Source organism: Rhinopithecus bieti, unplaced genomic scaffold, assembly GCF_001698545.2.
Source record: "Rhinopithecus bieti isolate Rb0 unplaced genomic scaffold, ASM169854v2 scaffold_2572, whole genome shotgun sequence".
Taxonomy (NCBI): Eukaryota; Metazoa; Chordata; class Mammalia; order Primates; family Cercopithecidae; genus Rhinopithecus; species Rhinopithecus bieti.
The window spans coordinates 3,677,359-3,694,579 of NW_016804595.1; the positions used below are offsets into that span (position 1 = coordinate 3,677,359).

The following is a 17,221-nucleotide window of genomic DNA, read 5'->3' on the forward strand; positions in this document are numbered from 1 at the left end:
ATATATAATATAATTATATATATATCTATTGAGAAAATCCCGTATTTTTTGTCTTTAGTTCTGTTTATGTGATGAATCACATTTATTGATTTTCGTATGTTGAGCCAAACTTGCATCCTGGGGACGAAGTCTACTTGATCATGCTGGATTTGCTTTGTGATGTATTACTGGATTTGGTTTGCAAGTCTTTAGTTGAGGATTTTTGCATCAATGTTCCTCAAGGATATTGGTCTAAACTTTTCTTTTGTGTGTGTGTCTCTGCCAGGTTTTGGTATTAATATGATGATGGCCTCATAGAATGAATTGGGGAGAAGTCCCTCCTCCTCATTTTTTTGGGGAATAGTTTCTGTAGGAATGGTACCAACCTTTCTTTGTATATCTGGTAGAGTTTGGCTGTGAATCCATCAGGTCCTGGCCTTTTTTTGGTTGGTAGGCTATTTATTACGCATTCAATTTCAGAGTCATTATTGGTCTGTTTAGGGAATCAATTTTTTCTGGCTCAGTCTTCAGAGGGTGTATGTGTCCAGAAATTTATCCATCACTTCTAAGTTTTCTAGTTTGTGTGCATAGAGATGTTCATAGTAATTTCTGATGGTTGTTTTTATTTCTGTGGGGCCAGTAACATTCCCTTTGTCATTTCTATTTGTTTTTATTTGAATCTTCTGTCTTCTTAATTTGTCTAGCTAGTGGCCTATTTTATTTTTTCAAAAAAACAATTCCTGGACTTATTGATCTTTTGAATGTTTTTTTTTTATGCCTCAATTTCCTTAAATTCAGCTCTGATTTTTGTTATTTCTCTTCTTCTGCTAGCTTTAGGGTTGGTTTGTTTTGCTTTTCTAATTCTTCCAGTTGTGAAGTTAGGTTGTTAATTTGAGGTCTAACTTTTTGATGCGCCATTTAGTGCTATGAATTTCCCTCTGAACACTATCTTAGCTGTGTCCCAGAGATTCTGGCATGTTGTATCTTTGCTGTCATTATTTTCTAAGAACTTCTTGATTTCTGCCTCAATTTCATTGTTTACCCAAAAGTCATTTAGAACCATGTTGTTTAATTTCCATGTAATTGTATGATTTTGAATGATTTTCATTGTGTTGACTACTATGTTTATTGTGATGCAAGAGTGTGTTTGATATGACTTTGGTTCTTTCACATTTGTTGAGGATTGCTTTATGTCCAATTATGTGGTCAATTTTAGAGTATGTGCTATGTGGCAATGACAATGTATATTCTGTTGTTTTGTTTTGGGTAGAGAGTTCTGTAAAAGTCTGTCAGAATATCATTGGACCATTTGATCCAATGCTGAGTTTAGGTCTTCAATATCTGTTAATTTTCTGCCTTGATGATCTGTCTAATACTGCCACTGAAGTGTTGAAGTCTCCTACTATTATTGCATAGGAGTCTATGTCTCTATGTCTCTTGGTAGGTCTCTAAGAACTGGCTTTATGAATCTGGGTGCTCCTGTGTTGGGTGCATGTATATTTAGAATAGTTAGGTCTTGTTGTTGAATTGAACCCTTTACCATTAGGTAATGCCCTTCCTTGTCTTTGATTCTTATTAGTTTTAAATATGTTTTTTTCTGAAATTAGGATTGCAACACTTGCTTTTTTCTGTTTTCCATTTGCTTCATAGATTTTTCTCCATCCCTTTATTTTGAGTCTATGAGTGTCATTACATGTGAGATGGGCCTCTTGAAGACAGTATACCATTGGGTCTTGCTTTCTTATGCACCTTGCCACTCTGTGCCTTTGAAGTGGGGGCATTTAGCCCATTTGCCAAGGCATTTAGCTCATTTACCAGTTAGCTGTTAGTAACCAGCTAATAGCACAATGACAGGATCAAATCCATACATATCAATACTAACCTTGATACATGTGGATTTGATCCTGTCATTGTGCTGTTAGCTGGTTACTACGTTGGCTTGTTCATGGAGTTGCTTTACAGTGACACTAGTCTGTGTGTTTAAGTGTGTTTTTGTAGTAGCTGGTAGCAGTCTTTCCTTTCTATGTTTAGTACTCCTTTCAAGATCTCTTGTAAGACAGGTCTGGTGGTAATGAAGTCCCTCAACATCTGCTTATCTGAAAAGGATCTTATTTCTTCACTTAGGAAGCTTAGTTTGGTTGGATATGAAATTCTTGGTTGAAGATTTTTTTTCTTTGATAATGTTGAATATAGGCCCCCAATCTCTTCTGTCATACAGGGTTTCAGCTGAGAGGTTCGCTGTTAGCCCGATGGAGATTCCTTTGTGGGTGACCTGCCCTTTCTCTCCAGCTGCCTTTTACATTCCTTCTATCATTTTGACTTTGGAAAATCAGACGATTATGTGTCTTGGGGAATGATCTTCTCATGTAGAATCTTGCAGGAGTTCTCTGTATTTCCTGAATTTGACTATTGGCTTCTCTAGCAAGGATGGGGAAATGTTCATGGATGATATTCTGAAATATGTTTTCCAAGTTGTTTGCTTTCTCCTCATCCCTTTCAGGGATGCCAATGATTCATAGATTTTCCTTTTACATAATTGCATACTTCTTGGAGGTTTCATTCATCCCTTTTTATTCTTTTTTCTTTATTTTTATTTCAGAGAGCTAGTTTTCAAGTTCTAAGATTCTTTCCCCAGCTTAGATATTTTCTGTTGTTAATACTTTTGATTGCATTGCAAACTTTTTGTGTTGTGTTATTCAGCTCTGTCAGACCCATTAAGTTATTTTTATATAGGCCATTTTGTCCTTCAGCTCCTGTATCACTTTATTGCGATTCTTGTATTCCTTGGATTGGGTTTTGTCATCCTCCTGAATCTCAATGATCTTTGTTTCTATCCATATTCTGAATTGTATTTCTGTCATTCCAGCCAGTTCAGCCTGGTTAAAAATTCTTGTTGGAGAACTGGTGCAGTAATTTGATGGACATATGACACTCTGGCCATTTGAGTTACTAGAGTTCTTGCATTGGTTCTTTCTCATCACTGTGTGTGGGTGTTCCTTTAACTGCAGCGTAGATTGAGCACAGTCAATAGACTTCTTTTTTGGATGTTTTCACTGGGCCGAGGCTTTGTATGGGGTCTTTATTTGAAGATAACTTATTGTCTCTGGTTTCAGAGGGGCGTATATTAGTGAGGTATTTTTGGTGTTGAAGCTTTGGGTATGATCCAGCAGGTGACACTTAGGCTTATTGGTCAGTTGGTTGACTCTTGCTTGGTTGTGTGGCTCCGCTATGTTTCCTTATAGTTGGAGCTGTGTTCCCTCTCAGTGCTCTGAAAGCGTGGGTTCCTTTTCCACTTTAATGCTGGCTATAGTTCACAACGTGGCATTCCTGGACTGTCCACTGCAGCTCTGGAATGATCTCAGGGTTTATGTTTTTCCCCAGTTTACAGGCAACAGAAAAAGGGATCTTAATAGTGGTTGTAGCCAAGGGTCATTTGCTTGACTCCTGGGGATTCTGCCCCCGAGAAATGCAGGTCAGCAATTGCTCAGTACAGTCAGACCAAGGTGGAAGGTTTGTGCTGTGGGCCCAAGTCAGGGGTTCCTTGTCTGGTGACGATGGGGTGATGGAGGGGTGTGGGACCCATGGAAGGTGGACTGGCCTCCTTTTCTTGGGTCGACTGCAGCTTGTTGGAGGTGTGGATAAGGCACTTAGGGTCTTTGCTCCTAAGTGCAAGGGTGGCAAGAGCAGTTCCACTGTAGAGGCAGTGGCCAAGAGACTTTCAGTTGCCTCTGGAGGCTCTGTCCAAGCAGTTGCTGAGGTAGTATTGGCTTGATAGCTCTGGTGGGGGGTGACTGGAGGCCCAAGTCTGGAGGACCTGCTTGGTGAGGAAATACGGGAATGGGCACCCATGTAACAGTCTGGCCACTTTTCTGTAGGACTGCTGTGGTATGCTTGGGGCCCTCTCCAATTCCTAGTCACCTCAGATTTTCCAGAACCTGGAGGTGTCACCAGTGACAGTTGCAAAACAGCAAAGATGGCAGCCTATCCCTCCCTCTGGGACAAAGCTCCTTCCTTCTCAGCTTTGTTCCAGGGAGGCACAGACCTGTTGCTGGCTCTATGGCACGTTTAGGGAGTGACTGGAGACCCCACTTGGGAGGTCCCACCCAGTGAGAAGGAATGGGATTGGGACCTGCTTAAAAAAGCAGTCTGGCCACGTTTTAGTATAACAGCCGTGCTGTGCTGGGGGTCCACTTCAGCTCCCTGTCACCTCAGACACTCCGAAGCCCAAAGGCTAGAATGGCTAAGTCACCTAATCAGCAAAGATGGCAGACCACCACTCCCTCTGGGAGCCCCGTCCCACGGTTTCAGATCTCTGTCAGCTAGAGAGCTTGTGTGGGATGGCTGGAGGCTCCAGTTGGGAGGTCCAGCCAAGTGACGAGGAACAGGATCGGGCACCCACTTAAAGCAGCAGTCTGACCACGTTTTGGTAGAGCAGTTGTGCTGTTCTGGGGGATCCCTTCTATCCCAGGCGGGCTCAGACTCTCCAAAGCCTGAAGGTTGGAATGCCTAAGGTGCCCAAACAGCAAATATGTTTGCTGCCCCGCCCCCTGGGAGCTCCTTCTTAGGGGGGTGCAATGCCACTACTGGTAGCTGGTTGTGCATCTTACTTTGTGAGGTGCCATGGAAATGGGGCCTGCAGGCTGTTGCTGCTCGGAACCCTGGAATCAGCCTCTTTCCTAGAGGTATGTATAGGAGTCTAACCTCCCACTTAGCCAGAGCTGTAGCTACTTTTGCTGGAAGGGCCAGGTATCTAAGGCTCCAGGGTCTCCATGCATGCCTGAGTGGCTGCTCTGCCAAGACTACACATAGATCTGTCTGTCTCACTGAAGACTGAAGGCCCTGGTGGAGTGGGTCCACAAGGAGATCTCCTGACTGAAGGGTTGCAGAGATCTGTGGGAGAAGTGTGGTTTCCTGGGTTCACACATTCACTCACCATTCCCTGGGCAGGGGAGGATCCCCTGGCTCTATGTTGCTCCCAGGTGGGCCATTGTCCTGCCTTGCTTTTCTCCATTCTCTGTGGGTCCAGTTGTTTCCTTGATTAACCCCAATGCAAGTACCTGGATGTTTCAGTTTAAGGTGCTGTATTTACTTGCCCCTTCTATTCCTCCCTGTGAGAGCCACACACTAGCTGCTTCTAGTTGGCCATCTTGGCCACTCCCTCCTTGAAAGTTTTGAAGCAAAATATACTAGCTAGATTCTCTGGTATAAACATTATCTATGTACATTATGGAATATGCAAAAATATGGAAAATGCATGGCTAGTAGGAAAGTATATGTACATGTGGTACAACACCTTTTAGGAGGACAATTTGGTAATCTACCAAAATTTGCTTCCCTTTTTTATCTTGTATCTGTATTTCTACAAAATCATCCTGTGGAAAAGAAAAAAAAAGCCTTCCAGGTTTTCTCCCTTTCATTTTTAATCATGATTGTACAAGAGATACTATTTTCATCAGCTTTTTTTCACTTAACAGAAGATGGTTATAAGATAGTCATTTTCTTTTGTTGTTTTAAAGTCTATTACATTTCATTTTTAATGGCTGTATGTGTGTCTCATGGGATGGTTCCACAGTACTCTTATTGCTTATTATTTAGTTTCTTTTCATGGGATGGGAATGTGTTATCAATATTGCCTGGCAGATATCTTTGGAATAAAGCTTTTCTTTTATATCAGACTATTTCCTTATTTATGGATAGTGTTAATTGCTCTTTAGAAAAAATTCTAAAAAGGCTGTGTCATTTACTGTACCTGTCAAAAATGCATGACTGTTTTAAAGCAAATTTAATTGCTTTAAGAAATCCACTGCATTCTGAGTCAATTGCATGATTCTGTGAAGAGATAGGCTAGAATGGATGCTTATTTTTTCAATCCCTGACACCAGCTAAAGATCAGCTTCCTGCTATGTACATTTTATTTTCACTATTTGCTTATTAAATAAAGCAGAAGTTTAAATATAGCAGAAAACTAATGATTCTTTGCTATAGTTGATGTTCTGCAGAAGTTATAAGCACTGATTAAGGATCAAAAGAATCTTGCCATTCTGTGCTCTAATTTTTGCATCAGAGCTTTCATTTGGCACTCAAAACATTCTTAATGATATGAAAGTATGACAAGCAATATCCTGATTAATTTATTTCCTCTAGTTTATGCTTTTTCACTGCTTGTAATATTGCTACCAGAATATCCTGAAAAGCAAAATTGAAAGGATTTAATATCCATCTTACAGTTGAGCAAAAGCTCCAAATATAGAATTCAAGATTTGCCTTCATCCCAGTTACATGGCTTTTCAGGCCCATAATAAGAGAAGTCCGACTCTAATAGGGATAGGTAAAATGGCTATCATCAATATGGTTTAGGCTTTCAAGCTCTGAAATGAAAAAGAAAAATTTTAAAATGCAGGTTAATTACTAATGTTGAAGTATATTCAAAATTTGCTAAATGAGTGGATTTTAAATGTCTTTACCACAAAGAAATGATAAATATGTGAGGTGATATATTAATTAGTCTGATTTGCTCATTTCACAATATCCAAATATCATATCGTATCCCATAAATATAATTATTTGTTCTTTAAAATGAAAATAATGTTTAAAAGACATAAAAGAAATATAGGAGAAAGTGAAGATCAAGATTTTATCTTTTCATTTGAATATGCTATTGGTTTTTACTTTGTGAAGGGATTAATATTTTCTTTGTTTTTCTGGGGATATCTATCTATCTGGTATGTATCCATCCAGCTATGTATGTATCTATGTATCTATCTATCAATCATTGATAACAGTGCTAGACATCAACTGATTGTCTCTCACCTCTAAATCTACTGCTGTTTGCCCTGTTTTGTGATTTTGGGGCTGGGCCCTATAACATTTCACATTTGAGAGTTGGTTCAGTGTTCGGTTTTGTCACTAGAGAGCCTAGACAGACACTGCAGACATAGCAACAACAACAACAACAACAACAACAAAGAGGCTTTTATTGTGTGCTTTTCTCTTTCTCCTTCAGCTGCACATCTGGCAGTGATGAGTGGCCCTCAATCTCCACTGAGGGACACTGAGTGTCTCCGGCATCTCAGCAGGAAGCTTCCTGCAGACCAACTATAATCTATTGGCACCCAAGTGGGGAGCTTTCTATGGACCAGCTTCAACCCATGACACCCTAGTAAAAGTCACCAACATCCCAACATGTGACCTCCTGTAGACCAGCTCTGGCCCACAGGACCCAGTGAAGTTCTCTGCTATTCAGCAGGTAGCAGTTCTGCCCTCTCCAATGGGGTCAAAATCTCAGCCACTGGTATGAGCTGGTGCTTTCCAAACCTTTAGCTCCTTCTTTGGGTATTCTTTTTTACCTTAGGAGTATAATTGCCCCCAGCATTTGCTGTGAGTGCTTTTTAGTCTACTTAGTAGTTAATCACATTTTACCAGTTAATAATTTTTTTCTATAAAGTTTTCCCCATTCAAATTCCTGGTGTGGTTTCTTTTTCTTGACTGGATCATGACTGATTCAATAACAAGGAGCTATTGGGCTCCTGTTAGGTAGAAGACACTGTGTTAGGTACTAGAGACACAGCAGTAAAGAAGACAGACAGGGTTCCTATCCTCAACACCTCTACAGTTTCCATGTAATAAACAAGTAAAGTGTTAGATATGGTAGAGAAACATTTTTGGGATGAGAATCATGGGTAGGAACAGAAATGTTCTGTGTAAGAAAGTGACACTTCCACCAAAACTAAAGATCAGAAGAAACTGTTCGGATGAAGAAATAGAGAGAGCATCTCATCAAAGAGAATAGTTTGTCCAAGGACTGGAGTTGGGTCAGACTTGAGAGTGGTGGGTGGGAAGACCTGCAGCATGGAAAGCACACTGCTGCGGGCTGGGAAAAGGGGAGAAACAGGAGCAGGAGGTGGACCTCCAAAGGCACTGACAACTGTGCTCGGGATTCTGGATTTTCCCCAGCATTTGTAAGGGCTGTTGCATCATTGAAGGGTTGTTAGCAAAGGAGGAATATGATCATATGCTTATGTTCTCATAGTTTAGAATGGTGGTTCTTAATCCTGGGTTCACATTTGAAACACTTAGGATATATAAACAAAACCTTGTTGGTATGGTCTGAATATTGGTGTTCCCCCACCCCCAAATTCATATGTTGGAGCCCAATACCCATTGTGATAGTATTAAGAGGTGAGGGCTTTGGGAAGCAATTAGGCTGTGAGAGCTTTACCCTTATAAATGGGATTAGTGCTCTTACAAAAAGGATTCCAGGGGGAGCTTCCTTGTTTCTTCCACCATGTGAGGAGAAGGTAGAAGGTAGAAGGTACCATCTTGAAAGCAGAGAGCATCTGCTGGTACCTTGATCTTGGACTTTATAGCCTCCAGAACTGCGAGCAATAAATCTCTATCATTTATAAATTACCCCATAGTATAAGTTACCATAGGTATTTTGTTATAGTAGCTAAGCAGACTAGGACCCCAAACTAGTTAAATCAGTCTCTCTGGGAGTGAATACTAGGCATCAGTATCTATTAAAGTTCTTTCTGTGATTTCAATATACTGGCAAGGTTGAGAACCACTGATCTTGAGAAGTAAAGACATAACAATATGGCATCATGAGGATTAAATGATCAATTTAAAGACAAGTGCATTTGTTAGCTGATGAAAGTTTTCTAGTGTATTACTTAAATTAACCCATAATGCTGCTTCATTATGCCAAAGCCATTTAGAATTTAAAGGCAGAGATTTGGCATTTTTGCTAATTAGATAGTGGTTAAGGGGAACAAATAATTTTTATCTACATTTCCTCAAATGTTCACTCAAGGCAAGGGTAATGTCATTGGGAAGTTAGACAAATGTCTAAAATTAGGAAAATAAGTGCAGCACAGAGCTTTCTATTGAGTTTTGCTTTAGTTAAAAAACTCAGCTTCATGTAGTTAAAAAAATTTGCTGAGTAAATGAATGAATGAATGACCTCGTTGTAATTAGATTCCAATTAAACAAAAATAAAGGAGGCATATCTGCTACCCCTTGACTTGATAAAATTAATTAAACATTAATTTCTCATCTGAGATTAACCTCAAGATAAACCATCTTTTAGAGCTGTGTTTGACTAGTTTATGAAAATCTATATTTAGCATAAGGGTGAGGAATACTGGTACCTTTGATTTCACTTTTTTTTTTTCTGCCACTAAAAACCAAACTCAGTTTGAAAAGAATTTAAGCACTTTATTTGGCTGTACAGCTGTTTCTGTTGCTTTCTAGCCTGCTGTGCTGACCCCCAAACCACACTGTTTACCTTACTTTAGAGACCAAATCAGATGCATTATCTCTGGAGACCATGCAGGTTAGAGAAAAATCATTAGGTTTTGCATTATAGAAGCATTACAGGAAACAAGGATTAAAATCATAACGTAGCCACAGTAGACTGGCTAATCTCACTCAAATGGGACATAGTTCCTTTGTGCCAATTTTGTAGCGTAACAACGGATGCACAAATGGATTGCTGTCAAGAGAGAATAAATTAATTGATTATCGGGGGTATTTTAGTCAACCTGTAATGTGGCTGAAACATGAAAATTAATGTTGTTAAAATTCCTGTTCAATATTGAATCCCCTTCTGTGGCACTTATTGTCTATTCTACTTCTTTTGGTTCTCTGTTTCTCTAGCAGTTGGTTGCATACTTGTAAATCTTCATGAGAATAAAACCCCTTGAGATTACAGTAACATCATTATGGAATACTTTTCATTTACTCACATGCCTGGTGAGAAACTAGGCCCAGAGTTGAGATGTTTAGTAAATGTTTTTTGAATTATATTGGAAAGAGGACTGGATTGATAGGTCTTTCCATAAAGTAAACATGTGACTAAATTCATGGTATCATAAATTATTGCAATATGCTATAAAACAAAAGGCCACATAATTCCCTGGAGTTTGACTCTATCTTGTTTCATACATACTCAGCTTCCTCATACATATTCTGTAGCTAAATTACTGTACCGTCGGAAGCTATGCTTGATGGTATCTGCATGTTTTTAAAAAGTAGCAATCAAATAAGACCAAATTGTAATGTATGCCATTTGGGTAGTACCTGAAATAAGGCCCAAGAACAATTCTAATAAGAACAAAAAAAGTAATTGGAGAACGTTATCTTAATGACTGCGAGAATGAGGAAATTTCCCAATTGCTTAATGTAGGCTAAGTCCTTTACAAAGTTTCACTGGGAATTACAGCTATTTACATATCATTGTCTATACTGAACATTATTCTACTAAAATACAATGCTGGGTTCCTCATTAATCATCCTGTCACTTACATCTGATATTAGTAATCATAATAGAGGAAGGAAGTAGAGGAAAAAACTGGGACATGTAGGTTCTAGCTTTGGCTGAGTTACTGTAACTGTGTGGCCTTGGGAAATTCATTGGCTCTATTTGAAGGAGACACATTCATTCTGATTTTTCAGCCAACACAAAGCATTCTCTTCGGTAAAACCCCTTGTGAATTCAGCTTCAATGTAGACACTTCCTTTACGAAAGAGAGAGCTCATTATTTTTCTGATATAGCTTATTCTTTTGCTGGACAACTGAAAAGATTAGCAAGATTTTAATTACACTGAACTGAAATCTTCTAACAGGTAACTTTCATCTATTGGTGCTAGTCCTTTGGAAGACATAGAAAACATACTCTATGAATGTTAGCCATCATTATCGTAACTGTCATTATAAACTCATACAATATCCTTTTCCTTGAAAAAAAAATCGTCCTTGAAAAGTTAATATAGCCATAGGGGGAAAAATGTGTGGAGTTAGAAGTCTTCAGTATGCATCCTACCTTCAGTGATTAATTAATCTGTATTGATTCTGAATCTCAATTTTTTAATTTCCCATGCAAGAATTTCTACCTCATAATGATATTATCTGTAAAATGCTACCATTGCCTTTTTTTCTTCAAATTTTATTAATATTTTTGCTGTGACAATCCTCTCATCCATTACAACCTCTTCCCCCAATTTAAAGACCTGTAAGGTAAATTCTGAAATGACAGCCCATCACAGTCTACGTCATCCTCTGACCTGCACCTGTGTCCCATTCACCTCTCTATGAACATTTGTCACACCATGTTGATGTTTATGTCTGTCACTGTCTCTTTGATTAGAGTGTGAGCTTATTGAGTGAAGACTTTATATTACTGTTTCTTTGCATCAAATGGAATTAGTTTACCTATATTGGAGGATTTAATGTGAAGATCAAATGTGATAGTGCGTGTGAAAAGTAATTTGGAAAAGATGCTGTGTCATGCAAAGTTAAGGTTGAATTATTGCTGTTATAGTTTCCTCACTAAATAAAAAGAACTCTCTAACAGCTAAAAAACCATAATGAGGTGGTGAAGAGCAGAAGGATGTTATTTTCAACCGATGTAAGATGAATTTATAAATTTTGTGATTCTGAAGATAATTTATAGTTGACATAGGATATCACACAAGATTTTGCTAGTTCTTTTCAGTCTTAAAGAATGTAGAAGGATTGCAAGGATCCAGGGTTTCTCTAGAACCATGGAGTTCTGGAATGTTTCTCTTTCAATTCATTTACAGTCTTAATCTCCTCTAAATGTTTATAGAAATCATTATTTTTTGTCAAAGCCAGAGTTTGCCTCTTATTTACTGAAATTCACAATACAAGTTCCTTCAGCTCAACATAACACAATTTCTTCTTTTCTCTTAGCTTCAATAAAGGAGAAATATTTCGATCTCTATCCTAAAGGGACAGGTCAGACATTAAATGTATTTTAGGCTTTGTGAACCATAAAGTCTCTGTTGCAACTACTCAACTGGGTGCAAAAGTAGCCAGAGACAATATGTGAACAATTTGGCATGGCTGTGTTCCAATCATGCTTATTCACCAAAGAAGCAACTGGCAAAATTTGACCCACAGGCCATAGTGGGTCCACCTGTGACCTAGTACATTGCTACTTAAAGTGCAGTCTGCAGACCCTGAGTATTAGCATCAACTGGGAGCCTGTTAGAAATGCAGAATCTCAGGCTCCACCCCAGACCTACTGAATCAGTATCTGCATTTTAACAAGATTTCCAGGTGACTCACATGCATGTGCAAGATTGAGAACTGTGGTGGCAGATGAATAACACAAGGGAGACATCTGGGAGCCTATTGTATCATGCTCGCTGGGGTGGGCTGCCTTCTGGGAATGTAACTTGTGGGCCTTTTTCAGTCTCCCTTTCCTTTGCCAGTTTCCTTCTCCTGGTACATTCTCACCCACTAACTGCATGCTCTGTTCCTGCTGTCAGCTTGCCTTGCCACCTCCTTAGCCAAGCAGCTGCTCATTCCTCAGGTTCTGTGTCCTCAAGGGAGAGCTTTGGGAACTTGTCAGATGGAAAGGATTTGGCTCGATTAAAGCATTGCTGAATACATGACTGCACCTTATATATTTATACAATGCCCCTGTCTACCCACCTCTTTTCTGTACCTATCTCTCCTTTCCAGGGTCAATATAAATGGAAAAGAAAGCTCAAGGTGCACCTCTGCATCCTGCATGTTGTGATACTAAAGGGCCTACAATAATGTTGAACACTTTTCAATAATATAATAATGACAATGACAAAAAAAAATTCTAAGATTGCTGGGGGGCAAAGCGATTGAGCTGTTCTTGCGTTTTCATGAATGGAAGCCAGGGGCCTTAATTATGATGTATTTTTCTTCAGGTAAGACTTTTAAGCAATTTGGAAAAGGCAATTATGTAATTTTCCTGCTGTTCTCCCTCCCCCTTCTCTTTTATCCTTCTTTATTAATAGGCATCTATCAGAATGAAGTGGCCCACACACAACTTTGGGTTGATTCAAGTGGGTGCAAATTGATTATTCAGCCTTGTAATCCTATTAAAACAATCTTAGAATAGCCCACTAGGCTGTATGAGGTTTTCTGTGGTAAAAGATGATCTGTGCTGACTCCTGCTCTCACCAAGTGGCTGTCTGGCCCGTACTTAAACACATTTATGTGGCAGACAACTTATCTACATGAAGCCTACTGCTTCATATTTATTAGGTCCTCAATAAATATTTATTGAAGGCATGCCCTTTCTTCCAGGGCAGTACTTGATACTTGGTAAGAGACAACTTACTAAAATCTCTCTTTTTATAATTTCAACCGATTTATCTTTCTCTGATCTTGTGAAACCTTATCTTGGGCCCTATATAAAAAGGTAATTGAGAGAAATTGCTACAATTTTCCATGCCCGGCACTATACATTCATTTTCTTAATCTTCACTATGAGTAGTTGCTATTATTATTATTATTCCTATTTTAAAGATGAGGAAACAGAGCCTATGAAAGAGAGCAACTCATCTGAAGCTTCACAATTAGAAAGTGGAGGAATGGAGATGTGAATCCAAGCAGTATAATTGGAGGTAAATGCTCTAAACCATTAAATACTATAGGGTTTATAATAAAAATTTAGGGTGTAGAGGGTTCTCCAATGACTAGCATTTCCAGAAACTTGTAAGTATCAGCAGCACAGTGAGTCACGGACTCTTGAGGCCCATGCACAGGAAGCTATTATGCATGGGTCATCAGGAAGGGCATTGAAAGCTGATGCTGACATTCTATTAGTCCCACTCAAGTGCAGCAATGCAAAACTCCTCAATTTGTCAGGGGTCCCATTACAATCAGAAGCTCATCTCTGGTAAACACATAAATGGTGGTAGGTTCCCTGAAGAGTTAACTGGTAGAGTTCCAGTGACCACCTTTCACTTCCTCCTTTATAGTGAGGTCTCCAGGCTTTTCACCAAAACCTCTAATGCAACCCCACAGCAACTGGCTGTGCTCCCTGGTGAAGGCAATGCATTAGTAGTGTGAAAAAATTGCAACTCACAAGTCATTCCTTGAGCAACTTTGCTGACAGCAACAGGCCCCTTCTACTGCCATAGGGACAGGTCTTCTAGAAGAACATCCAACTCCTGAAAATTAGAATAGCCCAATTCACCTCAAATGCATGAAAATTGACATTCTGTTTGGATTTCTGTGGTCATAAGCCTGAATATTTGTCTGCAGGCTTGCTGTTTCAGGCAGTTACTGAGGCTAATAGAGCTGGGAGAGAAGACTGAATAGCATCTCAGCTACTCTGCAAAATGAAACCTGAAAGAGAGGTGAAAAACTACACAGAATTTTTTCTCTTCCTCTGGTTGATAATGACAACAAATCATTATTTATGGTGGATATCACAAAGTTGCCTTTCTGGATGGTGGGATAAAAGACATTAAATCATTTTATGAAGTTCAAGTGTCATACAAATGCGAGGTTGATGCTATTGTTATCCACCTTGGATTAGGATGGTTACCGCTGGATTGGCTTGTGACAGATAGTGTCTAAGCAAACAGAAATGTCAAAGAAAACACTGTTGGAGAGACCAGAATGTATATGTAAGCTGATAGCATGTTGTGCCTGTAATGTCATGTACGAGCATAATGTTAATGTATGATTTAAACCCAGTTCAAACCAAGCTACTATAACTTGCAGCGTCCTTCTTGGGAGACGTACACGTCACTGAAACGGTGTTTTAGTCAATTGGTCTCCTATCGATAGTATCTAACTTACCTAATTTTCCCATATTTCCAGTGCTCTCCAACTACCCTTCTCTTAATACTTACAATTTCAGATGCATTTATTTTCTCAATCAATATTGACAACTACCATGTCCCAGGCACTGGTCTACACATTGGTATAAAGCCAAATAAGATAGGAGTCTCCCTTCAGCATCTAGCAGGATGAAATGGATAAACACATACAGGTAAAAAGGTGTTACAGGTACTTTGAAGTTCCCTGTACAATTTATAGTTGGAGAAAGAAGGAAGAAGAGACTAGTTCTATCAGAGAGGGAGTGAGACAGACACAGATTAGGAAAGTCTTCAAGCAAGACCTGCTTTGGCCTGGAGGTGGTTATGGCACTATAAGGAAACTTTGAGTATTTCTGATCTGGTTCATTATATCCAACCCAGAGACAACCTTGTTTTCCTTATTTCCAAACATGTGCTGAGCACCCACTTTGTGCTAGAACTATGGATTTTGGAATTTGCAGTCTAACTGGAGGTAGACATATACTTAATTGTATCTGCAGAATAGAGGTCCACTCCAGGAATAAATTGTGTGGCCTTCACACATGTTTTTTGCCTTAGTCTGGAATTCTTTTCCTGAGGCCCCTGGCCACTTCTCCCACTTATGGGACTCACTGCTACCCTGCCTTCATGATGCAGTGGAGTCAGTACTTGTGCAGGTCATAACCTAGTACCTGGAAGGATTGTATTTCCTAGCTGGGCGAGGCCACATAAGTAGTCCTGACCAGTGAGGTGTGAGTACAGCAGGGTGTACCACTTTTGGGTGGAGTATTTGAACATTAGTGCCAAATCCTCAGAGTCTTTGAATCCCTCCGGGTTAGTAATTGGTGTCATTGGAGTTGATGGCTATTCCATCAGCCTGGGTCCCTGAGTAACCATCACTAGCAGAAGCTCCTGCCAAACTGCAGTGGACATGTAGGTGAATAAAAAATAAGGCATAAGTCCCTGAGATTTTGGGTTCTTAGTTAACAGAAAAATTCAGAATATCCTGAGGATATGCAGTTTTGAGGGGAAGGCCTCCACAGTGCCCTAAATAATTTAGGCCTCTCATCTATATGTATGCATTGCTCCCAGTGCACACTCTTAAATTTTTTTTAAAAACCACATTTTAAACATGTTTAACAGGTTAAGCCATAAAAGGAGATGAATCATACTTGCTTTGTTTATTAACATATCCATGGGGCCTACCACAATGAGTGGGAGACAGAAAACAAATCTTGTTGAAAGAATAAATCAATGAATCAATGGAAAAATGAACCAGGAATTATTGCATGAAATCAAGTGTTTTTGAAAGGACTGAACTCTTCATGTAAATACTATGCTGCTTAAAGCCTAGGGAGTGTGTCAGAGACTTCAAAGCATTCCTCCTGCCCTTCCCTGACTGCTACCCCATAGTTTTAAACAAAATCAATGTCAAATAATCCTAATTTCCATAGGACAAGTTGTAGTTTCCAAAAGAATCAGTTATACCAAAACAGCATGGTACTAGTAACAACAACAACAACAAAACAGACACATCGACCAATAGAACAAAATAAAGATCTCAGAAATAACACCACACATCTACAACCATCTGATCTTTAACAAACCCCAGACAAAAACAAGCAATGGGGAAAATTTTTTTAATTAATAAATGGTGCTGGGAAAACTGGCTAGCCACATGCAGAAAATTGAAACTGGACCCCTTCCTTACACCTTATACAAAAATTAACTCAAGATGGATTAAAGACTTAAATGTAAAACCCCAAACTATAAAAACCCTACAAGAAAATCTAGGCAATACAATTCAGGACGTAGGCATGGGCAAAGATTTCATGATGAAAACGCCAAAAGCGGCCAGACATGGTGGCTCATGTCTGTAATCCTAACACTTTGGGAGGCTGAGGTTAGGAGTTTGAGACCAGCCTGACCAACATGGAGAAACCCTATCTCTATTAAAAATACAAAAAATTAGCTGGGCATGGTGGTACACGCCTGTAATCCTAGCTACTCAGGAGGCTGTGGCAGGAGAATCGCTTGAATCCAGCAGGTGGAGGTTGCAGTGAGCCAAGGTCGCACTATTGCACTCCAGCCTGGGCGACAAGAGCGAAACTCCGTCTCAAAAAAAAAAAAAAGAAAGAAAAAAGAAAAGAAAAGAAAAGAAAATGTCAAAAGCAATGGCAACAAAAGCAAAAATTGACAAACGGGATCTAATTAAACTAAAGAGCTTCTGCACAGCAAAAGAAACTATCATCAGAGTGAACAGACAACTTCCAGAATGGGGAAAATTTTTACAATCTACCCATCTGGCAAAGGTCTAACATCCAGAATCTACAAGGAAGCTCAACAAATTTACAAGAAAAAAACAAGTGATCCCATTAAAAGTGGGCAAAGGAGGCCAGGTGCACTGGCTCATGCCTGTAATCCCAGCACTTCGGGAGGCCGAGGCAGGTGGATCATGAGGTCAGGAGATCGAGACCATCCTGGTTAATACAGTGAAACCCCATCTCTACTAAAAATACAAACAATTAGCCAGACGTGGCGGCATGCGCCTGTAGTCCCAGCTGCTTGGGAGGCTGAGGCAGGAGAATGGCATGAACCCAGGAGGTGGAGCTTGCAGTGAGCCAAGATGGCACCACTGCACTCCAGC

At 39.6% G+C, this 17,221-nt stretch overlaps 1 long non-coding RNA gene across 1 annotated transcript in view; it reads right to left on the reverse strand.

Annotated features, from left to right (window-relative positions):
* LOC108527818 (uncharacterized) overlaps positions 1-17,221 on the reverse strand; it is an 85,896-nt gene that overhangs the window by 7,036 nt on the left and 61,639 nt on the right. The window contains exon 2 of the long non-coding RNA XR_001884939.1: positions 13,854-13,938. This is a non-coding gene — a long non-coding RNA (uncharacterized LOC108527818). The remainder of the gene's footprint in view (positions 1-13,853; positions 13,939-17,221) is intronic.